The sequence below is a fragment of the Canis lupus genome, chromosome 27, assembly GCF_048164855.1.
Source record: "Canis lupus baileyi chromosome 27, mCanLup2.hap1, whole genome shotgun sequence".
Classification (NCBI taxonomy): Eukaryota; Metazoa; Chordata; class Mammalia; order Carnivora; family Canidae; genus Canis; species Canis lupus.
Window position 1 is genome coordinate 21,148,964 of NC_132864.1, and position 25,683 is coordinate 21,174,646.

Consider the following 25,683-nt stretch of genomic DNA (forward strand, 5'->3'; position numbering starts at 1 on the left):
ATGCAATACTTCCTTTGACATTGGCCATAAAAACATTTTTCTAAATATGTCTCCACAGATAAGAAAAACAAAAGCAAAATTAAACTATTGGGACTATACCAAAATAAAAAGCTTTGCATAGAGAAGGAAACCAACAACAAAACAACAAGGCAGCCTATTGGATGGGAGAAGATATTTGGGAATGATACATCTGATAAGGGGATAATATCCAAAATATATAAAGAACTTACAGGATTCAACACCCCTAAAGCCCAATCTGATTAAAAATGAGCAGAGAACCTGAATCAACATTTTTCCAAAGAAGACATGTAGATGGCCAACAGATATATGAAAAGATGCTCAATATCATTCATCATCAGAGAAACACAAATCAAAAACACAAGAAGATATCACCTTACACCTGTCAGAATGGCTAAAATAAGAAACATGAGAAATAATAAGTATTGGTGAGGATGCAGATAGAAAGGAACACTCATGCACTGTTGGTAAGAAAGCAAATTGGTGCAGCCACTGTGGAAAACAGTACAGAGGTTCCTCAAGAAACTAAAAATAGAATTACCATATATGCCAGCAATTCCATTATTCAGTATATTCTCCATTACCCAGGGAAAATGAAAACACTAATTTGAAAAGATATAGGCACTTTTATGTTTATTGTAATGTTATTTACGATAGCCAAGATAGGAAAGCAACTGAAGGGTCCATTCATGGACGAATGAATAGAGGAGATGTGGTATACAAACCCATGCCCATGCACAGACACATGATGGAATGTTAACTCAGCCATAAAAAAGAATGAGATCTTGCCATTCCCAACAACATGGATGGACGGACCTAAGGGGTATAATGCTAAATGAAGTAAGTCAGAGAAAGACAAAAAATACCATATGATTTTGCTCATATGTAGAATTTAGGAAAAATGAACAAATAAAGAAAAAAAGAGACAAAAAAATTCTTAAATACAAAGAACAAACCAGTAGTTGTTGTGATAGGGGAGGTGGGTGGGTGCAGGGGTGAAGTAGATAATGGGAGGGGTTTGAGAGTACAGTTATCTTGAAAAACACTGAGTGATATATAGAATTGTTGAATCATTATATCATACCCATGAAACTAATACTGTATTATACTTCAATAGAAACATGTCAGACAGGTGAACCCCTACATATACATATACCTACACAAAGGTCATATATAAGAAATTTTAAAAAGAAATAGCAGTGGCTATTAATGATATGAAACATACACAGTTTCACTGGCAATCAAAGAAGTAAAAAACTAAAATAATAAGACACCTCATTTCACCTACCAAACTGACTAAGTATAGAGAAAAGATACTGTTTTTGGTGAGGGCATAAGGAAACAGTCATTTTTATATATTATTGGAAGAACAGAATGGATACATTTTTTAAAAGATTTTACTTATTTATTCATGAGCGACGGCGGGGTGGGGGGTGGGAGGAGAAGCAGGCTCCACGCAGGGAGCCTGACGTGGGACTTGATCCAGGGTCTCCAGGATCAGACCCTGGGCCAAAAGCAGTGCTAAACCGCTGAGCCACCCGGGCTGCCCAAATGGATACATTTTTTGACCAGGTAATATTCTTCTAGGAATTTATATAAGGCAATGTCTTTTTTGTTTTGTTTTAGCAAAAAAGTTAGGATATAAGTAAAAAGAGCATAAAGAAGGATGAGACCATGAAGATGGGAAATAATGGCTTCTTTCATCTCCAACTTTGGATTTCTTTACAGGCTTGTTTTATCTGAAATAGGTGTTGTGATTTCAGGTAATTTTATATTTCTTTCTTTTTTGCTTATATATATTTTCTATATTTTCTGCAAAGTCTATTACTTCTATAATCAGAGGAAAAGTGATGTGAAAAATTTTGTTACTTCAAAGTCTAATTATAAAGCACTACAACAAAAAAGCCAATATATATTTCCAGAAAATAATTTGATAATAGGAGGCAAGAAACTTTAGGTAAGGAGCACCTGGGTGGCTCAGTGAGTTAAGCATCTGCCTTTGGCTCAGGTTATGATCCCAGGCCCTTGGAATCAAGCCTGGTGTTGAGCTCCCTGCTCAGGAGGGAGTCTGCTTCTCCCTCTCCCTCTACTCCATCCCTGCCACTCCTGCTTATTCTCTCTCTCTCAAATAAATGAAATCTTTAAAAAACAAAACAAAACAAAACAAAAAACCTGAGGTAAGCTCATTTCTTTTAACCAAGTATTTCTCTAAATTGTAAGCTATGACTGAGAATAATGAAAATCTGTAAGGAAAGAATTTAAAACTAAAATATTTTTATAAAAGAATATTTTATCCTGATTTTATTAATATTTTACTTCCTATTTTTTCTTACAAATACAGTAAAAATTAATTATTGAAAAACTAGAAGATACTATATCTTTCCACTTTATAGGAGAAAGCTATGTCATTAATCTATGGACAATACCTTTTTGTGAATGGCACAAAATACACTGTATTGCTCAGATTCATCTTAGCAGCAAACTCTTTGTCCTCTTTTAAAACTTTAGTCTTTTGTATTTATGGTGTACCTATGGAAAAAGAAGAATAAAACATAATTATAATACCAAAATTAAAGAAGCAATAATTGATCATATGGTAGCTTTACAAATTTACACATGTAATATTACAAACTTAAAACTTTTATCTTCATATGTTTGTGAATGACAAATGCAAAATATAAGATTTTCATATCAACGACTTGGGCTACATTTTCACAGGAAATATCAGGAAACTGAAAGTGTCCTTATATTTCAGAATCTACATTAAGACTTCCTTTGGTTTGTTTGGGTCCAGGGAAACTCAATAGAGTCTACCAGTAGACAGGACTAATCTGATAGCATGTAGTGATGCTGCTGATTGTCAGTAAAGCTTATATTCTGAATTGCTTTTCCAATCAGCATGATGATTTACATCGGTTCATCTATCTCCCTGTTCATAGGCTCCCCTGTAACTAGTCTTCTTCATTTGGGGCATAATGTTTATTCTTTATTATCTATTAAAGAAGTATATGCCCAATATAGAAAATCTGGGAACTAAATATTGTTATGAAGAAAAATCTATAATCCTACCGAGGACAAAATCCATCAACAATTTGGCATACTTTTCTCTATGCTCATATTTATTTCTTCATGTTCATACTTATTTTGTTATATACAGTTGAGATCATTTGTACATATAATTCCACAATCTACCTCTTTTATCTAATTCTAGATTACAAACATTTTTGCCATGTTATCACTATTTACTAAGCTCATTTTTAATGACTGCTCAGTGTGTATCTCCCAACGTATATCTTGGGGGTTCCTTCAACAGCTCCTTCTCCACAATTAGAAACCAAGGCTATATTCAACTCTTTGTTGAACTATTAAACATTACTGTGTTTTGAAGATCTTTGTGTACATTATTTACGTTTTAGGGTTTTCTTTGGAATGGATTTCTAGAACTAGAGTTATTCAGTCAAAGAATATAACAATTTAAAACATATAATATGCATATTGAAATACTTTTTAAGTAATCTGACTGGCTTTGGAGATGAAGGCCTTATAGAGGGGGGGAAAACTAGAAAAAAGATAATGACTTCCACTTTCACATTTTTCCTGTTGAGGAATGAGGAATATCCCAAACTCCTCTCAAGTTTATACTTATAAACTAATCTTTCTCATTATTTTTATTATTCACTCTGATTCTCTGGCTGTGGAATGTTAGATTAAGTGGCAGCTAAAAACTGAATTCTGTACCACATTTTAACTAACCATCAAACCAATTGATAATTGCCATGTCTGCATATCTATCCTGCTAATCTAATCTGACTATAGCTTCAATAAAATATTCCTTAGGTTATTAGAGGAACACTAGTTGGAAGATTTCTAAGAAAGCAACTTAAAATAAGGCATTTACTAACATTCTCATTTCCTAATTTCAAATGCAGGATGAACTATTCACTTCATTTGGACATGCTATGGACACATACGCTCAGTATTTTTCTTTCTCTAAATACTTCCTCATTCTTACATAATTTTCTTAACATGTATTCTCTATCTTCAGTTGCATAGCTCTTTAAATATTCTAAAATAAAGCCTACAACTTCTAGGAATTACACTTTCTTGGTTTTATCTTTCTTTTTCTCTGTTGGAAGACTGCACATGCCATTGATACTGAAAGCTATACTGTGAAGTTTGCCCATTACACCTAAGGGATGTTCTCAGCTTTCTTTCATTCTACAAGCTCCCTTCTTTCTTTATAAAGGTCTCTTGAGTTCCATAAAACTATTCTTTCTTGTTTTTCCAAATTGTTCCTTCTACAATTTCTCTTCTCTCTGATCTCTAAATGAAAGTTCCTCCAAGTATTTGCCAGAAGCTCTGGGACTGTGAGCTGCTATCCTAATTTTTGTCCATTCAACGGTTTCCAGTAATATTATGGCATTACATGGTGCGGACCTCCTTTTCAAGCCCCAGACCTATATTTTCAGATATCTTTTTGGTTTTTCCTCTCATATATACCTTAAGTTAACTTTAACCTTTCCCTTGCCCTTGTCTCTGTTAATTCACAATTCTGTTTTAAGTATTTCTTTGTATCTGTATCTTTGCTTTCCAGTTCTGTTATCTCTTTCCTCTGCTTCTACTTGGTCAAACTCTAGTCTATCTTTTCTGGAATTCATCTTGAAAACACTATTATCATAATCATCTTCCTGAAGCAAAGGTCAGATAATATCACATCTCTGCTCAAAATCCTTCAGTGTCTCCCTATGGTCTATGGTATAAAGCATAACTTTACCTAATTAACATTCAAAACTGGCCTTAAACCACTACTTTAACTAAAACTCTTCAACTCTATAATCAGGAAAAAAAATGAAGCTACATTTTCATAGCTTTGTCTTTGTTTATGCTGTTCCCTCTGACTAGAATATCCAAATCCCAACCACTCTCACAGTCCAGGTGAACATAACCTCTGGTAAGAGACCTGCCATTTTCTCCCTTTAGTTTAAATACATATATATTAATACTTTAACTGGATGACAAGGGCTTCTTTAGAGGAGGATACATTTCTAAACCTATGTTTTGGTTAATCATTGTTTCCCATGACATCTTTTCTAAAAAGCCATTTTTTTGGGAGGGATCTAATTCACATACCATACAACTCACCTATTTATTTAAAGTGTACAGTTCAATGGTTTTTAGCATATTCACTGGTACTTGCAATCATCATCATGGTCAATTCTAGAATATTTTAATCACCACAAAAAAAGATACCCTATACTCTTTAGCTCTTACCCTACCACCCCTTGATTCCTAAGCAATCTCTGGTCTACTTTCTGTCTTTATAGATATCCCTGTTCTGGACATTTCCTTTGAATGGTCTTTTGTGACTGGCTTCTTTCATTTGGCATGCTGTTTTGAAGATTTGTCCATGTGGTAGCATGAATCAGTATTTAATTTCTTTTATTGCTGAATAATATTTCCTTATATAAATATATCACATGTTGTATATCCACTTATAAGCTGATGAACATTTGGGGCTGTTTCGACCTTTCGGCTACTATGAATAATGCTGTTATAATTGCTTGTGCACAATTTTTTTGTGTGGACATATATTTTCATTTCTCTTGATTATATACCTAAGAGTTGAATTGCTGGGCCCTGTGACATCTTTACATAGCAGGTACTCTATAAAAATCTGCTGAAATCTCTTTCCTGTTTCTATTCCAATCTTACTCTCAAAGTGATCTATAAATTCATCCTTTCCTCAAAATATGAACAAGGACATTTTTCCTTTAAGAGGATTGAGTGCATTTTAAGAATTAACTGAAGATGAAATGACATGCATGGAATTATTTTTTCCCTCTTCCTTGACCTCTGCAACCTCAGATACTGCATTTATAGTGAGAACTGAGAACTCTGCCAAGAATGCAGTATTTCTGGTCTTAGGCCCTTGGGCCAACTGAACAACCCAGCCAGCTTAGAGTAGTGGATTTCATCAGAGAAGTGTAACTGGAATAATTTTCTTCACTCTTTATTCTAAGAAATGGAAATCTTTCAACAATGATAATCAAGTACATTATTTTTCACAGATATCCTAATTTAATATAAGGAAGACTACTTGATACAGAGTAAAATATAAATAATTTTCATTATTTCCCTTTTCCCAGAAACTTTCAAGAAAGATGATTCATGGAAGATCTTAGTCGACTTTCAATGTTGTAGTCACAACTACTTCAATAATAAACCTGAAGCCAACTAGTTTGAAAAACCCACAACACTTCAGCATTAGGAAGTAAGAATGAATGTTTCATATTGGAAAGATTTGAGAGATCAGACATTTCAACTCTTTTTTTTTTAAACTGAATCTCAGGAAACTTAAGTGTCAAATCACACCTATGTAGTGGAGTTACCTCAAATTAAAATCTAGGTCTTCTGATCCCCACTCCAGAAAACCTCCTTCTGAATCAAGCTGTCTAAGTCAGACTTCAAAACAGTTAAAAGTTTTTTATTTTGCTATAGATTGGAGAGGGTGGTCAAGAAAAGTTTAATTAAACATAAAATCGGCCTTCTGTGTTATTATTGCTCCAAAATATTTTTCTTTTTTCTTTTTTTTTTTTGCTCCAAAATATTTCATAACACTTGAGTAAGTAGTGTAGATTCAGTTATGTAGGCTGAAGTATAAAAAAATTCGGGTATCTATTTAAGATAATTTTTTTTTTTAATTCCCACACAAAAATAAGCGTTAGGGCCTCAGAAGGGGCTGGTACAAACAAGGGGCTCTGAAACTTAAACCTTACTCTAAATTAGCTTGTAAATTCCTATTATTTTATTCACTATCTTGCTCCCAGAGGGTAGAAGCAGGTAAAATCTTCATTTTACAGCAATGAAAAATGAAGTACAAACAGGTGATAGGACTTTTTCAAAGTCAAAACTAGTCCCGCTATTCTCCCTCCTATAATAAACTACCCACACAGACTTGAAGAGAATTGTTTTTAAAGAAAGAAAACTGTTGCTGCTACTCTCTGCCACTAATATGTAATCGTTATTCTGAAGTAAACCATTTTCATGGTACTTTCACTTTGAAAATAAAACTAGATGCTAGTTGCTTTTTACGCCATTATGATCATGTAGCCCACTGTGATGATATGTCATAGCACTTGATAACTGGAAAGGGACCTTAAAGTCATCTGATTTCTACTCAGCAAATAATGCAGAAGTGGCTGGGGTTTATTGATTATCATAACAATGATAACTGTTAGTCTACTTCTGGGTCAACTGATGTTAAATATTTTGAAGAGGACTCTTATGAGTCACCCTTTAAGACTTTATGTGTGGAGCACCTGCCTGGGTGGCTCAAGGTTAATCATTTGGCTCCTGATTTCTGCTCAGGTCATGATCTCAGTGTCGTGAGACTGAGCCCCATGTCAGGCTTCCCGCTCAGTGTGGAGTCTGCTTGAGATTCTCTCTCTCTCCCTCTCTCTCTGCCTCTACCTCTCCCCCCAACTCATGTGCATACTCTCTCTCAAAATAAATAAAATCTTAAAAAAAACCTTTATGTGTGCTAAAAAGTAAATATATTGTTTTATTAATGAATATCATTTTCCCCCTCCATAAAAAAATACATTTAGATTGAGAGAAAGATGGGAAAGGAGAAGCTCCTTTGGATTTCATAAATTTAACACTGAAATTTTTGTTCTGATATCTTGATATGAAGCTAGCAACTTAAAATCTATGATGAATCAAGTTGGGGAAAAAGTGATAGTTAATGTAAGTCAATACCAGTACAAAAATGGTGCTGGCATGTCTACATAAATCCTAAACTATTCTAAAAGATTTGACCAGGCTTTGAAGTCTTCACTTTGCACTTAGCCATGTGTATGGTATGAAAACTTTAAATAACTGTAATACATAATGATAATTTACTCTTTCAGTTTCTTAAACTTGATTAATATTCAAATCCCTCATGAAAAATTCTCACAGATCCCAAAATTTTCTTATTTTTAGTTATTCACTTTATTTACTTATTCATTCATTCAGCAAATATTTATTAAGGGCCTAACATATGTCCAGTACTGAACAAGGCTTTAGGTTCTTCCCTCTTCTCATAGAGCTTATATTTTAGTGGAGAGAAACATGTGAATATGGACATGTCAAGTACTAATAAATATTATAAAGAAAAATAAAATAAAACAAAGTTAGTGGTCAGGATAGATCTCTCTGATAAAAACTGACAGAGGCTTAAAGGCTAAAGGAAGTAAAGTAGAAGTTCTAAAGATACCTAGCCAGGAAGAGCAATCCAGGCAGAGAGCCTAGCAAGATTGCCTGATGTATTTCAAGAAAATTCAGGCCAGTATGGCTAAAACAGAGTGAGCAATGGGGAGTGTGGCAGGGGAAGAGATAAGGTATTCATAACATGATTAAGACCTTGGATTTTATGGTGAGATGGGAAGCCAATGAAGCATTTTAGGAGAGCGGTGACATATATTTTAAAGGACCACTCAAAAAAAAAAAATAAATGAAGGACCACTCTGACAACTGTGTGCAGTTTATATGGGAACACAGTTAAAAACAAAGAGACCTGGGGTGCCTGGGTGGTGCAGTTGGTTAAGTGCCTGACTCTTGGTTTTGGCTCAAGTTGTAAGCTCAGGGTTGTAAGACTGAGCCTGCCTCAGGCTCAGGCTCAGGCTCACACTGAGCACTGATTCTGCTTAAGATTCTCTGCCTCTCCCCCTGTGTGTTCTGGCATGTTCTTTCACTCTCACTCTCTCTAAAATAAATAGACAAATCTTAAAAACCAAAAACAGGGAGACCTGTAAAGAGCTGTTACAAAAGTCCAGGCAAGAAATGATGGTAGTCAATACCAAGGTGAAGGTAGTGGTGGAGCTAGTGAGAAATGGATTAATTCTGGAATGACTGAGAAGGAACAGACAATGGGCTTTGCTGCTTTTACTGAGTAAGAAAGAGGGGAGTAAAGAAGAGAGGACTCAAAAGTCTGTGGCCTGAACTACTAAAACTACCTATTTATAAAACTATGATAAATTTCTTATTTAAGCTTTTATACAACATATAACAAATTTACAAACCTCCTCAAATCCAAGTTAACAACACTGATTTAATATAATAGATGTATTATTATGTTGATATAGTAACCCCAAAACAAACATGGCCCTATGTTTACTCACCATGTGATGGCTTAATTCTCCCACCACTTTTCTCTAACTGTACTGCTGGAGAAAATTCATTTATACAGCCTGACTTGACATCATCTGGTCTTCACAAGGCAAGAACCCAACATCTGTGCATTAATATCACTTCTATACTTGTCTTATTACTCTGAGACAGAGTAGTACCACTTGGCACTGGGGCTACGGCAAACACAAACTCCTGCCCTGAAATAATAGCAAATCACAGAAGTATGGTAATAAAGTGGTTATCCACATGACTCACTATGCATTTTTTAAGGAGATAATCATCAAAATAGATATGACATGTAAAAAATCTCACAGAGAACTTTTAGAGCTATTTTCATGTATTTAAATTTCCGGGAGTCTGTGGATCTACTTGAAAACACTTTAGACTGTAATCATATATTACCCAAGGTGGTTAGGTACAAAGGTCGACACTTAAGGCCAAAACTTCATACAGTGCAGATTATCTTTGGGAATCCAGTATACAGTTGACTCTTGAACAACACAGGAGTTAGAGGCACTGACACCCAGTGTAGTAAAAAATCTGCATATAGATTTGACTCCCCCAAAACTTCTACTGATAGTCTACTGTTGAGTGGAAGCTTTACTGATAACAAAACAGTCAATTTTGTATGTATATGTACTATATACTGTATTCTTACAATAAAGTTAAAAGAAAATATTAGGAAAATCATAAGGAGAAAAGACATTTATCATATTCTGCTACATTTATTGAAAAAAACATGCATATAAATAGATCCATGCAGTTCAAACCCTATGTTGTTCGAGGGTCAACTATACATGGCTCTGTTTGTGAAATCCTTTAAATTAATTCTCATGCATAGTTAAGTGTTGAAGCCATTGAGCTAGTCTAATGGAGAAAAAGAAAACTATAAAAGTAATTCTTAAAAAACGTTTTCAATTTTTTCTAAATGTTTGATTTTTAATTTAATTCCGGTATAGTTAACATATGGTGTTATATTAATTTCAGTATAAAAATAATTCTTAACCTTTTCCAGGACATTGATCTCTTTGGCAGCCTAGTGAAGTCCACGTCCTTCTTCGATAATGTTTTAACAGAAAAAAATTAACCATTTGGAATTACAAAGGAAAGCAGTTATGCTGAAATAAAGTTACCAAAATATTTTTTATTTTATTTTATTTTTTTTGAAGATTTTATTTATTTATTCATGAGAGATACAGAGAGAGAGAGAAGCAGAGACACAGGCAGAGGCAGAAGCAGGCTCCATGCAGGGAGCCTGACATGGGACTCGATCCTGGGTCTCCAGGATCACGCCCTGGGCCAAAGGCAGGTGCTAAACCACTGAGCCACCCAGGGATCCCCAAAATATTTTTTAAAATTTGTGATATAGTAATATATATGCTGCTTTATTCATTTAGTAATGAGAGCTAGTAGGGAGTCTAATAACTACAATAATTTCAAAGAGCAATGAACATAAATAATATTTTGAGATTTCTATAACTATATTGTAAAATATCTATTGGTGACTGGTGACAAAGTCTCAGATATTGTTATACTTGTGTGGTTTGTTGCCAACGTTAATATATTAGAATTACTAAAAACAAAACAATGTTTTCTAACACCTTTCTTCATCTACAGAAATTTGGGCATTCAAACCATTCTCTCTTCAAGATAACCAGTATAAGTGGATATTAGTGAGGAATTCTAAAGAGTTCCTGCCTGTTTATAGAGTTTAATTCATTCTGTTTCCTGTCAAGCTTCTATAAGTTCTATTAATAGAAATTAATAGAATATTGTGAGGATTAAATAACATGCCACGCATGTTAGTAGATTCAGGAAGATTTGCTAGATGTGAATGTAATTCTTCCTTGATCACATTCATATAGCATACACTGTTATTTTAAAAATTGTAGAGAATAACTTAGCATTTTCCACTGTGGTTCCACTGAATAGCTCTCACTCCTATACCTTTTGGCTTTGGTGGTCTCATTTCTGTAGAATTTCACCTTTTGTTTTGGGAAATAGGTGAAATCCATGTATGATGTTGCTCCATTGCATATACCAAAGATAACAGTTGCTATGATGTCCTTGGTTGCAAGTGATAGACACCAACTCTGGCTAACCAAGGCCAGACTTTTTTTATAGGTGTGAATTTGTGATTTGGAATAAGAAATATATATTTGGTCTTCATCTGGTAGAGAAACTCTAAGAACCTTAGAATTTCCTAAGTGATAAGAGCAATAACGTAGAGAGTCTTGCTATTCATAAGAAGTCCTTTTTCAATTACTCCAGAGTTTCTGTTAATGAGGTGACTTTTGGAAAGCCCCTATAGATGGAGGGCTGATTACTAGGGGAACCAACCCTGATTAGAGGGTGGAAATGTTCAGCCATACCTCCTGACCTCTGGGAGGAGAGGGAGGCTGGAGATAAAGAATTCAATCACCAATGGCATGTGATTTAATCAATCATGCTTATATAATGAAGCCTCCATAAAAGCCTAAAAGGATGGCGTCTGGAGGGCTTCTAGGTTGGTGAATGCATCTGCATCTAAGGGAGTGACATATTCCATTTCCACAGGGACAGAAGTTCCTGCGCAGGGGACTCTTCCAGACCTCACCCATTGTACCTCTTCATCTGTATCTTTTATAATATTCTTTACAATAAATTGGTAAACGAGTAAATGTTTCTATGAGTTCTGTGAGCTACTCTAGCAAATTAACTGAACCCGAAGACAGTGTTATGAGAACCTCCAATATGTAGCTGGTCAGTCTGAAGCAAAGGTAACAACCTGGACTTGGCAGGCATCTTAAGTGGGGGGTCTGGGGGGTAGTTCTGTGGGACAGAGCCCTTAACCTATGGGGTCTGACATGAGCTCCAGACACATAGTGTCAGAATTGAATTGTTTGTTGGTTTTCGAAAACACACATTAGAATACGCTATCTCACAGAATGAACCAGAAAGCTCAGAAAATGAGCCCTAAAAGGGCGAATGCACATTCAAGATCATTCTACAGTAAATGTCTGAGCTGCCACTGCTACTTGCTTTTGTTCTACTGAACTCTTAACCCCTTCACAACTGCCAAAACCTGTCTCTGTTGTGCCCTGAGCTATCAAGATTCATAGCCCTGGGTGGGAACATCTGATTTACCAAGGTCACATGTCCACATGTCAGCTGCCAGGCAACTGAGATAGAAATATCTACCTGTTCTTCTTCCATATCCATAGCAGAAGGAGTAACATGGCTTCCCTTCTATTCAAAACAGGATAATTAAGCAGTGGGCAACCCATACTATAAGTATCTACTCATTAATGATCAAAAGCCATATCACAACCCAGAAGCTAAGTGATAAACTTGGATTTGTAGCATTCCACTATCTAATTCTGTCTCTTTAATCAATTCCTTCTAACCTAAGTTTTATTTGTTTAAGCTTCTTCTGTATCTATAAAATCTTATTTTCATGAGTTTAGTAAGAGGTAAAGTGACCTTGAAGTAGTGCTCAACTATTCATTCATTCACTTATTCATTCAACATTTACTAGATATCCATTATGCTTAAGACATTGTGCTAAGTGTTAAGAAAAATATGTAACACAGAAACTAATTACTTAGAACCAGCGAATGTTGTAAGTACTATGGAAGTCCAAATTAGGGAAAGAGAACTTCCAACTCTATAAAGAATAGGGGATGGGGATGGGCAGGTGATTGATGGGTTCATGGAAGAGATGACATTTAGATTGCTCTGCAGAGAACAGGTAGAATTTTTAGGAAATGCTCTGAGCATATGATGGGAGGTTGCAGCATTTTAAGAAATGGCAAGTAACTTCGTTCTGCAGATTAGGGACAAGAATCCTTTGGAAAAAGACATAGAAGAGTCTATTGGGTCTAGATTTTCAAGGATCTTGAATATCACGCAAATAATTTTAAGCTTTTTTTGAAAATGATGAAAAAATATTTTAAATTAGAATCAGGCTTCAAGAATAATACTCTAATTCTCTGGCAGTAATATACAGGCTGAATTGGGAAGATTTTGTTTAAAAATACTATAGGAAAAAACTGATAGACTATAGGCCAAAATGTTAATAGTGGTTATCTTTGAGTATTGGGAACATAGGCATTTTGTTTTCTTTTTATCTTTATGTATTTTCTATATTTTCTCCAGTGAAAAAAGTAAGTAAAAAAATATTTTTAAAAGACTGAATTGGAATTAAAGGAGACTAGATCAGGGAGGTCAGGTTAAGGCTACGGAACTAGAAAGAATAATAGTCATATCCTAGAACGTTGGCAATAAAACTGAAATCAGGAGGCAGATACCATGACTCTGGATGCAAGAATAACACAATAACACAGCTTAAAGTCAGCAACTGACGCTGAATAGCCTGGAAAAGACATGGGAGTCAAAGTTAGCTCTGAAGCTGTAAGAACAAGTGACAAAAGAGATCATTGTTCTGTGAACAAAAATAGGGAATTTAGTAGAAGGAACAAGTTCAATGGTAGAAGAATGATGAGTGCTTTCTTGCCAAATTGACTTTTAAGCGCTAGATAGGCATCCAGGGAGAGATATACAGCAAGTAGTAAGAAATGAAGTTGGAATTCAGGGGAAATGGCAGCTAGACATTCAGATGTGGAATTATTTGTATAAGGTAGATAAGAAATTCAAGAAGGAACTATAGTAATTCAGGTAAAGAATAGAGAGAAAAGAGAAGGCTGAGAATAAAATCTTGGGGAAATATCTTGTAGTTGAATTCTTAGTGAATGCTACACAAATGCTAAACTAATATTATATTTCTATAATTAGGCATTCTCTTCATTTTACTCCATTCAATCAAAAGGTTCAAAATTACTTCCCTAAGTCTAACAAATTGAGATGAATAGTCAAAAGAATACTATAAGAAATAAAATTTAGATTTTTATATGAATCTAAATTTTTACTTCATATCAATTATGGAAAAAATGTATTTTTTAAAAAAGAAAATATGTGCAGTATAGCAATAAAGTGAACCAACTGATCTTTTCATTATTAATATATTTTAAAATGTTTTTTACATTCATTTTGTAATCAGAATTTCAGATTTAGAATGTATTGAAGATGGGCTCAAGGAGGCTCTCTTTTAAGTAGTTTAATATTAATGACTTAGTACTATAGTCTAGATTGAATTCATGATCAAAGAATACTTGCCAATCATAATGGGGAACACCATTATGGTGCAGTGGAAGGACTCTGAACTGGAAGACAGAAATCATAGATCCTAGTCCCATATTGGTCCCTAAATGGCTTTGTGGCATTGATCAAGTTATTTAATTTCTCTAAACCTCAGTTTCCTGGTCTTGGGGCTGAGACAATTTCTAAGTTCTATTCCAACCCTAAAATTCTATGATTTTTGGCAAGTTGCTCGATTTAAAATCTTGTATTCAGATTCACATACACACAAATACCCTGAGTTCTCTATAACCAAAATTCCCAGCAATCTTTAATTGTTCCCAAGTCAAACAAAAGAAAAACCCAAGATGTAAACACCTTTAGTCTCTGCAAATTTTACCTGCCACTGATCACCAAATACATGAAGGCACAGTGAGAGTCCTGTATTTATAACTTTTGACTCCCTGCTACAGGATTACAATGCCAGACACTGGAGATAATAGAACATGTAGAAATAAGAGCTTTGAAAATAAACCTTCTTACAACTAATGAAGGATTATCTAGCATGCAATTTCTCTAAAATGTCACAGCTATTAGCAAGTTCTTTTTGTGTTTGTTTGGAACTATTTTTCTCCTATCTCCACTTCATTGCCCTGAAAATAAAAGTTTTCATTAGCACAATCAGATTTAGGGACCCCAAAACTCCAAAATTAAATTGTATATATTTATATTTACTTTTTTGGAAAAGGTCTATTTAGCCTCTGCTATCAACTAAATTGTATCTTTCTCCCACCCCCAAATTCATATTTTGAAATTCCAACCTCTAAAATGACTGTATATGGAGATAGGGCTTTTGGGAGGTAATTAAGGTTAGATGAAGTTAGAAGGGTGAGACCCTAATTCGACAGGACTGGTGGCTTTTAAAGAAACAAGAAAGATTTTGATCTCATTTCTCTGTCTCTCTTTTTTCCCCCTCCTCCTCCTCCTCTCCCTCTCTCCATTCCTCTCTTTCTCTGTCTCTCACTCCCTCCACTTTCTCTTCCTCTCTTACACTGACAAAGAGAAAAGGCCATTTGAATACAACTCCAGAAGGTGGTCATTCTGCAATCAGGAAGAGAGATTTCACCAGAAACTTAATCTGTTGGCACCTTGATCTTAGACTTCCCAGAACTGAGAGAAAATTAATTTCTATTGTTTAAGCTACTCAGTCTGTGGTATTTTGTTATAGCAGCCTGAGCCTCCTCAGGGAATTTCTGGACTAAGATTTGGGCAATATTTGAATAGTTACTAAATTAAGAGTGAAAATATATTCTTTCCCAGGTAGCTAGACAAACTGATCCTTTGATAATCCTTTTCCTTTCAAAAATGTATCTTGGGGCACCTTGGGAGTGGCTCAGTCCATTAAGCATCTGCCTTTGGCTTGAGTCATGATCCCAGGGTCCTGGATGGAGCTCGCAGCACATCTGGCTCCCTGTTCAGGGGGGATCCTGCTTCTCCCTCTCTCTGCTGCTCCCCCTGCTTGTGCACGTGCATTCTCTCTCTCTCAAATAAATAAGTAAAATCTTTTTTTTTTAAAGCTGCCTAAAAGCAGAGGGAAAAGATAAAAACATTTCTTTAAAAAATATATATCTTGATACTTCAAAGAACTGAGGGGAAATACTCTGAATTACAAGAAAAAGTTTATGATGATTTAATAATAATAATAATAATAATAACATAAAAACACAAATGCAGAATACATATGCTTGATTAAGTATAAAATCCTGACCTAAAATCTGTTTCCAAAGACTCTTCACATTTATTTGATCTTTCAACAATACTGCCTCTGAATATGAATGTCAAATGTGTAATTTCTACAAGATAGAAGTGATTACAAGTACTTTCTTGTTTAGGTATTTAAAACAATTTCTTCATGATTGAGTGATTTACTTGAAATTTGGAAACTGAATGAACTCTATCAGTTCTCTATATACCACCTGATCTTAAAAACTCTTTAAAGCTGTTTGTGAATGGAATTCATCTCCTAAACTACTTGCCAGGCATCATCAACCTGAAAGGACAATATGACAATGCCATTTCTCCATGTTTTAAAAGCCTTGAATCCCATCACGTACAGGATATAAAATTCAAGCTGTCCGTAGGTAGATGGCAAACAAAACCCTCTGTGATCTGTTCCTTGTCTGTTCTTGAACCTTGTCCTTAGTAATGCCAGGGCCTCACCCTGGATGCCCTGGAGACTTCAAACCACTACCTTGGAATATCAAGAAGTACCTGTTGGCATTCTGTTTCTTTTCCTTTTTTCTAGATAATTAGAATTCATCCAAGAATCTGTTCAGATACTATCACTTCAGGGAAACTTTCCTGATTCTCCCCTAAGTTGGGGTGGGTTTTTTTCCCCAGAGAAGAATGTTGCAACATTTCTCATATACATCATATAGACACAAGATTTAGATTATCTTAGGTAAATGTCTCTGATCAGAACCATAAACTGTTAGAGGGCCTGGATCACATTTATATCACCAGTATCTAACATGCTGGCTGTCCTACTAAATGTGGCCAAAATATGCTCTTGAATTATAGTAATTCATATATCAAATATATTAAAACATTTTGATTTTAAGGACTACTAGAGCAAACATTTTTGTTAAGCAAGTAACCATCACCCCTTAATGTGTCTTTTAAATTAATATATCTACAGCTTGCTTTACCTAAAATGAACCTGATCTTTATTATGGAAATTTGGTATTTTATTGAACCACATGGTACCCAAATATTAATATCAGAATTATTAAGAACCGATCTGTTTTAGTGGTTATCTTAAAAAACTGGCAGTTGATATTATCCTATTTTAACATCTAGAAAAACCTTTGGAGTTCAAGTCTATATGTATTCATTTTAAAAAAGTTAAACTAACATTAAACAAAAACTCAATCCTGCTATGTAATATTTTTTCCTTATGCACAGTTATAATACATGATATTCTTACCCAAGTAGTTTAGAATCCATTACTTAGGCCTGCTTTTAGTCACCAAGTCCAAAATATCAGTTATATTGGTTTATAGGACATCATTCAGTATTTTATTAGGATTTTTTAATATTCCTTCATTGTTACCTTTGATAAATGAATTAATTTTAGAACTAATAGAAAGAAGTCATTTATTTTAGACTACCACAGGCACTAAAGGTAGAAAGGAGTTACTTTTTTTTTTTTTAAAGATTTTATTTATTTATTCATGAAAGACAGGAGAGAGAGAGAGAGAGAAAGGCAGAGAGAGAGAAGCAGGCTCCATGTAGGGAGCCCAATGTGGGACTTGATCTCGGGACTCCAGGATCACGCCCTGGGCTGAAGGCAGGTGTTACACCGCTGAGCCACCCAGGGATCCGAAAGAGGAGTTACTTTTGTTAGTAGGGCGTAGTTTAATGTAATCAACAGCATCATCAACATAGTAACATTTATTCAATGCTCAGTATATGCCAGGCACTGTACATTACCTCATTTAAGCTTTAATACAACACTACAAAAGAGTTACTATTATTTATCTCATTTCACAGATAAAAATCTGAGGTCAAACTTCACAGACCTCCTCTATGGTAGAGCTGGGATTCAAAGCTAGCCTGTTTAATCTCAAGGCTACTCTTGTTAACACTACAGCAGTTTTCGGTTAAATCACTGTATCAGAGATTTCAGAAATTAATGCCTTGATAAATAAAAAGGATTCCATCTAGTCTAAAATATTCCTGAATGTTAACTGCTTAATTATTGTGATTTGCTTTACCTAAGGCCAAACCAGAAGATTAAGATCCTTCCATCTAAAACTTTCTTTTCACTTTGTGCTTTTAAAAAAGTTAAAGTCATCCCTGAGAATTTCTGTTCAGTAAAAAGTAATGTGCCTTTTAAAGGCAAAAGAAGCCCGAGTATCTAAAATCTTCTAAGGTAATTCTGTCCTGGGACTTTCAGAGATGCACTTATATGCTAAAAGCATTTAAAACTTGAAACTCTTGCCTAATTTCCCATGTTGAAAGGGTAGCTCAGTGTTCTTAGTCACTTTTAATTTTGCTTTGCCACTGGCAGGTAGGGCAAGCACCCATACATGTTGGCAGAATACATGTTAGAGCAGTTTGCTCCTGTTGAGAGTTGCCTTATCCTGCTTCAGCAGTTCTCTCCTATAGGACTGCCTTCAAAAAAGTACGACTATCTCTTCAAGCAAACACTGAAATCCAATATTAAATTGCTTTTTAAAAGTAAACATTCCTACAACAACTGACTTGGGGTATTCTCAAAGTCCTTAAGTCCTTAAGACTTGGGGTATTCCAAAGTCCTTAACTTTGAAGGGGTAAAGTGTAACAGGAACCGGACTTAATATGCAGAAGAATGTTACACAGTCAAGTTTTATCCTTTAGCTATTTTATATGAAGAAGAAGAGATGAGTCACATAAGCAAAGAATGACACTATTTACTATAGTAAATTCAATTGTCTCCTAAGTTTTCTTGCTTTCAACCTCTCCCATACCTGGTCTGAAATGTCATTTTCCTGAGACAGTGAGCTCTAATAGTATCACTCGGCTATTCAAATATCTTTGATGAAGACATCCAAACTCCACAGAAAGATACTCAAGGCTGCTAAGATATGGTTCCAATCCAGGTTTACCAGCTATCTAGTTATTCCTTAAATGTGCTACATACTTTTCACTGCTTGCACTTTTTACTTAGAGTGGAATATCTTGTTTCTTTACAAGTCAAAAAATCCTACTGCTAATCCGACCTAGTTAAATTCCACACCTCTTCCTTACCTCTGACAGCTAAAATTCAAAATTACCATGGTACTTTATTTGTAACCTTATTATAATATATATCATCTACAGCTGATATTAAAAGAACAGTTTACTGTGAACATACTTGTTTTCTCAACTAGAAAGTAGGATCCTTGATCTTTTCCTCCACATAAAAGTGATTCTTCTCTTCCTGTGCTCTTTTGGAGCACAGTGTCATTTTTAAATATGTGATTTAGATAGGCTGACTTGAGCAGCACTTTCAATTTAATTCATAATCCACTAAACAATATTTATTTAATGCCTGACCATGTGCCAGTCTAAGTACTTCGAGAAACAAAACAAAGCTTCCTAACTTGTGGAGCTTAAATGTTAGTGGAGAGAAACAGATAATTAACCATAAACATAATAAAGTAAATTATGTATTAAAGAATGATGAGGGCACCTGGGTGGCTCAGTCAGTTAAGTGTCTGCCTCAGGGTCCTGAGATTGAGTTCCATATTGGACTCCCTGCTCTGAGGGGAGCCTGCTTCTCCCTTTTCTCTGCCTCTCTCTCTCATGAATAAATAAATAAAATCTTAAAAAAAAATGATGAGTGCTTTGGAAGAAAAAAGTAGAGCAGGATGGGAATCAGGAAGGCCAGGCAGGGGTATGGCTTTAAGATCTCTGCTCAGATGTGGCCACTTCAGAGGGCCCTCTCCCAAAGCACCCTTATTAAAGTGCTTTTTCTACCTCTCAGTGATTATCATCATTCTGTTTTCTTTACATCATAGCACTTAAACTTATCTGAAATTATTTTGTTTACATTGTTATTGTTTCTTTGCTGTCTGTTCGGTTCACTGCTACATTCTCTCATACTTTCTTACACATAATAGACACTCAACAAATGTTTGTTAGAAGAATAAAAGGAGATACCCAAAGTATATCCTTTTTTTTTTAAAGATTTTTTTATTGAGAGAGAGAGAGAGAGAATGGGGAAGGGACAGAGGGAGAGAGAGACAATCTCTCCTCACTGAGCAGAGTCCCACATGTGGGGCTCGATCTAACGACTCCATGATTATGACCTGAGCTGAAATTAAGAGTCAGTGGCTTAACCGACTGAGTTCCATATAGGAACCCAGGTGACCTTCAAATTATATTTTTATACTGGAATCAATCACATGGTAAAAAGTGATCTGTTAAATCCTACTGAAAATCCAAAAGAACTAGTGTTTATTCAGATATAGCATACTGTTTAAAGTATAACAAAAATATAATAATATTTGGGAATGTGGATAACACAGTTGGTAATGCCAGGGTATATGCCCAAATATAAGGTAGTTTTTATTTTAACCCAAACTATTTCTCAGAAACTGGGAATAACTCCATATTTCAATCCATCCTTACAAGCCTCTCAAATTCCAAAGTACTCTCACAATTTCTTTTTCACAGTAAGATATTAATTGGGAAAGACATATTAGTCTGAAATGACTCAATTAATGCTACTTTTACATGCTTACAGAGGTCACTAAAAATAAAAGGGAAATTTAGCTACTATTCCTAAGATTTTTAGTCTCAAACTGCAAGTCTTGGATCAGTATTTCTCAAACTTTGATGGACATCCACCATCTGAGTATCTTGTTAAAATGCAGATTCTGAGTATCAGTAGGATTGAGGCCAAAGAATCTGTATTTCTAACAAGCTCCAGGCCCTTATAGCTGGTCCATGGACTAACCTTTGAATTATAAGGCACAAAATAAAGTTGTAAAAACAATGCTCTTCTGTCATTATATTTTTATGATTTAAAAATGTATATTTCTATTCACTGGAAAGGAGAAGACCATGCTAGGCAGCTGAAAGCTACAAAGGGGATGTCAGTTTTCCATACAGCTGTGCCTATTAATTTCCCTTCACCCACTCCATGTCCCCATAAACGCAAGCCCATTTTTACAAAACTGGATTATTTTTTTCAAGGCAAGCCCTTTAATCAGAATTATTCAACTAATCAACTATTTAAACTTAATTAAATAAAAAAGGAAAAGTACATTTAAAAGCTCCATTTTTTTCTACTTTCCAATGCTCTAAAAAATTTCATTTTAATCAGTATTTATGGAAGTGTTAAAGTTAGAAAGGGAGCATTAATTTTGGTAGTTTAATTTGGATAATTTTACTAGTCAAAAATGGTTTTCTCTTGTTTTAAAACCTTGCCATTTCTCAGTAGGTCATTAACCCATATGACAACTTTTAAATACTTCAGTTACACTGGCCCTAGCTTTTGTTTTAAAGACCAAGTAGTTAGGGGCACCTGGGTGGCTCAGTGGTTGAGCATCTGCCTTTGGCTCAGGTCCTGATCTTGGGGTCCTGGGATGCAGCCTGGCATCAGGCTCCCTGCAAAGAGACTGGTTCTCCCTCTCCTTGTGTCTCTGCCTCTCTCTGTGTGTCTCTCATAAATAAATAAAATCTTAAAAAAAAAAAAAAAAGAAAAAGACTAAGTAGTTAGAAATGTAAGAATAAATTAAAAGGATAATTATGCTTTAAAAAGAAAAAAATAGAGTTCCTCAAATATATAAAATATTAAAATCTTCCAAAACCTTTGAAGAATATTCATTTATTTCAGCACTGGTTTTCTACTTCCCATAGGTAAACTTCTCTCAACTTAATACAAACACTTAGACTCATATGACCTTCACAGCTATCTTGAGATCAGAATATGGTACCCATGAAAAAAAATAGCTCTTAATAGCATATCAAAAAAGGCACAAATGTGTTTTGAGATGCTTTTTATAAGTCTAAGGTATTCAGGGTTTCTCACAATTTTGTGAACTATTATTAACACAATCTGTGTTCAGGTTGAATTACTAGTCTTAAGTGTTTATTCTTCATGGCTGGCAACTAGGGCTAAAAACAGTTATGATATAAATGTATTCTTTCTGCAAGTCTCTGTTGAGGGAGTCAAGCTGATTTGATAGAGCTCTGTTTGGGGGCAGTGGGTATTTTTTACTTTCTTCTCTATCCATCCTCTTAACCTTGTAAATTAAAACCTAATATGTACAATTTAAGCAGGATTACCCAGCAAGAGCTATTTCACGAGAGTATGAACTGCTAGTTAGTTCTAGAATATCAGCCGGGAAACATCATCAAAGGAAATCAAGGCGATTCCTTTGCTGATAAGGAAATTGTAAAGAATCTCTTTAGAACTAGAAACAGCAAGCTCAGTAATGCAAATGCACTCGTGTTCATCTGAACAACAATCTCCCCATTTACTATTTAGCAAGGATTGAAAGAGCAGGACCAAAAGCTCAAAAGATGGAAGGTGTAAAAGAAAGTCTCTTTTCTGCACATTTTGGCAGGCATAATACTGAATTTGCATCTGTCTGAGTGGTAACTTCCAAAAGTCTGAGTAAGTAAATGCGAGCTGAATTTCAAGTGATAAAAGAGATAATTCTCAGAGACTCTGCGTTTGTGTGTCGGGTGGGGACTGAGTACCAAAGAGGCAAGGATTAATCATAGAGAAGCCAGCTTTCAAACCTAAGATTCACTCTAAGTAAAGATGAGCCCAGAGCCGGTTTTCTAAACAACCTCATTATATTAAATGTACACACACTGAAAAATCTTTAGTAAAAAAAAAAAAAAGAAAGAAAAGAAAGAAAGAAAGAAAAGAAAAAAGAAAAATCTTTAGTATACTGAAGGATATTTTGCCAAGTGCTTTTTCTTTCTAAATTTCTGTTATTCTTTGTTCCTCAACAATTATATGTGTTCTCATTCTCTGATCATTTTATGCCTTTTTAAGGATCTCTCCCATCCTCTTTTTTACCTCCTTCCTACAGCCAAAAATGACCAAATCCAGTTCTCCTTCCAGTATGGATATTTTAGTGAGTTTCACATTTTTGTTTCTTCTTCAGTAGTACTCCTATCCTGGGCCTGGGTTCTCTTGGCACTTGACAAAGTTAGATACATAGTATAATGCACAGGTAGAAGCAGATGTCATCATCCGGAAGGCTTGATTACAATAGCAAAGAGGTGGAGACATCAAAGCAAAATAGCTGATAGAAGCTGAAAAAATATCCTAGCACTTAGCTGACTGCCTGGTATAGAAGGAACTCAGTAATACATTTGCTTAAGTGTTTTCTTGAAGTTTTAAAGAACTTTCTCATCACAACTAATCTTGTACTTTGTAACTAAGACTCCTCCCCAAAGCAAGAATTCATGAAATTCTTCATGATTCAGCAAAAATGCTTTCTTTTTCACTTTGATTTACAGTTATTAAAGCCTGAAGCTGTGGTCAGAATTATGTTAGAGTTCAAAGCATGACAAGAATGAGTGCATCAAAAGTGAGAAAGAATGGATATTTATTTCTTCTCAGACTAATTCCCTTTAACTTTCATAGAATTACATTATATATGGACAAAGTGCTTCTTTTAGAATTTTTGTGTGCTTTCTGATGTTTTTCTAGTGGATGTCTTTGGTCACTATGTCTCAATTTACTCATATCTAAGTGGGGAAAATACAAAAAAAGAAAACATGGCTTTCTGTACAGATCAAGGAAACAATCTAGAGTGACATGTGTCATTTTTCCAGTTATGTAAGATACTGGAAAAAAAGTTTCCAATAAATATAAAATTTCCAACAGCTCTTAGTTTTTTTCACTGTATGTTTCTAAAATGACAGAGAACAATAATAAGTTTTTAACCAAAGGGAAGTAATGAAGACACTTCTCAGATTGACTTTACTATCTGTATCAGACACATAAGGATTAGTCATGTATTTGTGTAGCCCTTGGGAATAACACGGTATCAGCTGATGTGAATTAGGATAGGGAAATGGAAAAGAGAAGTTAAGGATGGTTTCAAGTCTGAGTGATTAGGATGATGAGAATGTCATTGACTAAATCACTAGAAGGCAGTACCATCTGAAGTTATATTGATGAAATATGTTTTAAACAGTTTGAATTGTAAGACAGTAAGACAGTCCAGAGAAATAGGATAGAACACCAATTCTTACAGGCATCCATTTCAATGCCATTAGCATACAACTGGGAAAAAGGATTAAGTGTTAAATAAAGATTTAGAAAAGATCATTAAAGCTGGCAAAATGGAACTCCTGATGATCTTTGAGAAAACTGTTTCAGTTAGCTGGAATGGGGTTGGGTTGGGACTGTGGTAGAAAGTGAAGGAAATGAAGGCAGGGGGAATATTTTTATAGGCACACCAGAGTAAAACAAAATAAAGTAGCAGGGTCAAGAACAGGTTTTTGTAGATAAGTAGAGATCTATGCTTGCCTACAGATAAGAGGGAAGGGGTCGGTGGAGAGGAAGAGACAAGGACAGCTAATACTTAGTCATTTAAAAATTTTTTTAAAAAAAAATCATGGCAGGGATGCCTGGGTGGCTCAGTGGTTGAGGGTCTGCCTTTGGCTCAGGGTGCGTGATCCCAGAGTCTGGGGATGGAGTCCCACTCAGGCTCTCTGCATGGAGCCTGCTTCTCCCTCTATGTTCTGCCTCTCTCTCTCTCTCTCTCTCTCTCTGTATCTCATGAATAAATAAATAAAATCTTTAAAAAAAAAAACATGGCAAAGTAGGAAATGTTTAAATACACTTGAAAAAGCAAACATCTGCACATTAGTCACTCAATGAATGGACAATGCCAATAATTCAATGCCAAACCCTTGATCAACTTTGTTTTAGAGGGGTTTGGTAAGAGGTAGGCAGAGTTTTCTTAACTATGATTACTTCTCAAGATTTTAAGTGGACAGAGCAAAAAAAGTGAAAATGCCATTATCAGAAATATCATTCCATAGTAATGGAATGTAACTGTTTGCAGAGTTCAGGGGAAGATGAGTGGAACTGTGCTGTACTATCAGGGATAATATCTTACAACCATCACCCAATTTTATCTAAATGGCCAACTGACCCACCAAAAAGCCGTATGTACTTCTCAAACCCCACCCAAACAAATAAAAGAACACATCCAGAATCAGGAAAGGGATCAACAAAGTACCTGACACCATTCTCATTCCCTTCACTAAATTCCTTTCACTTCTTACTTCACTAAGGAGAAGAGCGTTGGCTCTGCTTCAACTTCAGTTTCTACAGACTAATACAAGTTTAATAAAAGATATATCACAGCCCCTACCTACCTTTCTTAAAATGGCAACCTCCTCCCCCATCCTGTTGCCTGTCCATCTTCTCTGCTTTTTCTTCCATAGCACTTATCAGCTTCTAAAATACTATGTACTTTGCATAATATGTATATTTTCTGTCTCCCCATCTAGAATGTAAACTCTATTAAGGGCAGGTTTTCTAGTTTGTTTTGTTAACTACTGCATTTCCAATGCTTGAAACAATATTTGACTATAATTGATAATTCTGCAAAAAATAGTTGATGAAAGACTGAATCAATCAATTCTATTACAAAATGATGTAAAATATTTTTGCACTGACTTTTAACGATGTATCATTTTCCTATGTTAGTCACTTTACAAATCTCATATTGTTTCATATGAATTGGTTTCTCTCAATTAGAATAACTTTCTGGAAGATGTTCCACATATTATTTCTTTATTGCTTTCATATTTTAACGCTAGCTAATAATAAAAAAGTATTGTTAACTCTTCTTTACATCCCTGGCCCTT

General features: G+C 35.0%; 1 protein-coding gene across 3 annotated transcripts in view; it reads right to left on the reverse strand.

Annotated features, from left to right (window-relative positions):
• The window catches only part of TAOK3 (TAO kinase 3), a 178,987-nt gene that overhangs the window by 95,367 nt on the left and 57,937 nt on the right, over positions 1 to 25,683 (reverse strand). For all 3 annotated transcript variants that reach the window (XM_072802720.1, XM_072802721.1, XM_072802722.1), the window contains exon 2: positions 2,445 to 2,547. The gene's annotated coding sequence lies outside the window, so the exon portion shown is untranslated. The remainder of the gene's footprint in view (positions 1 to 2,444; positions 2,548 to 25,683) is intronic.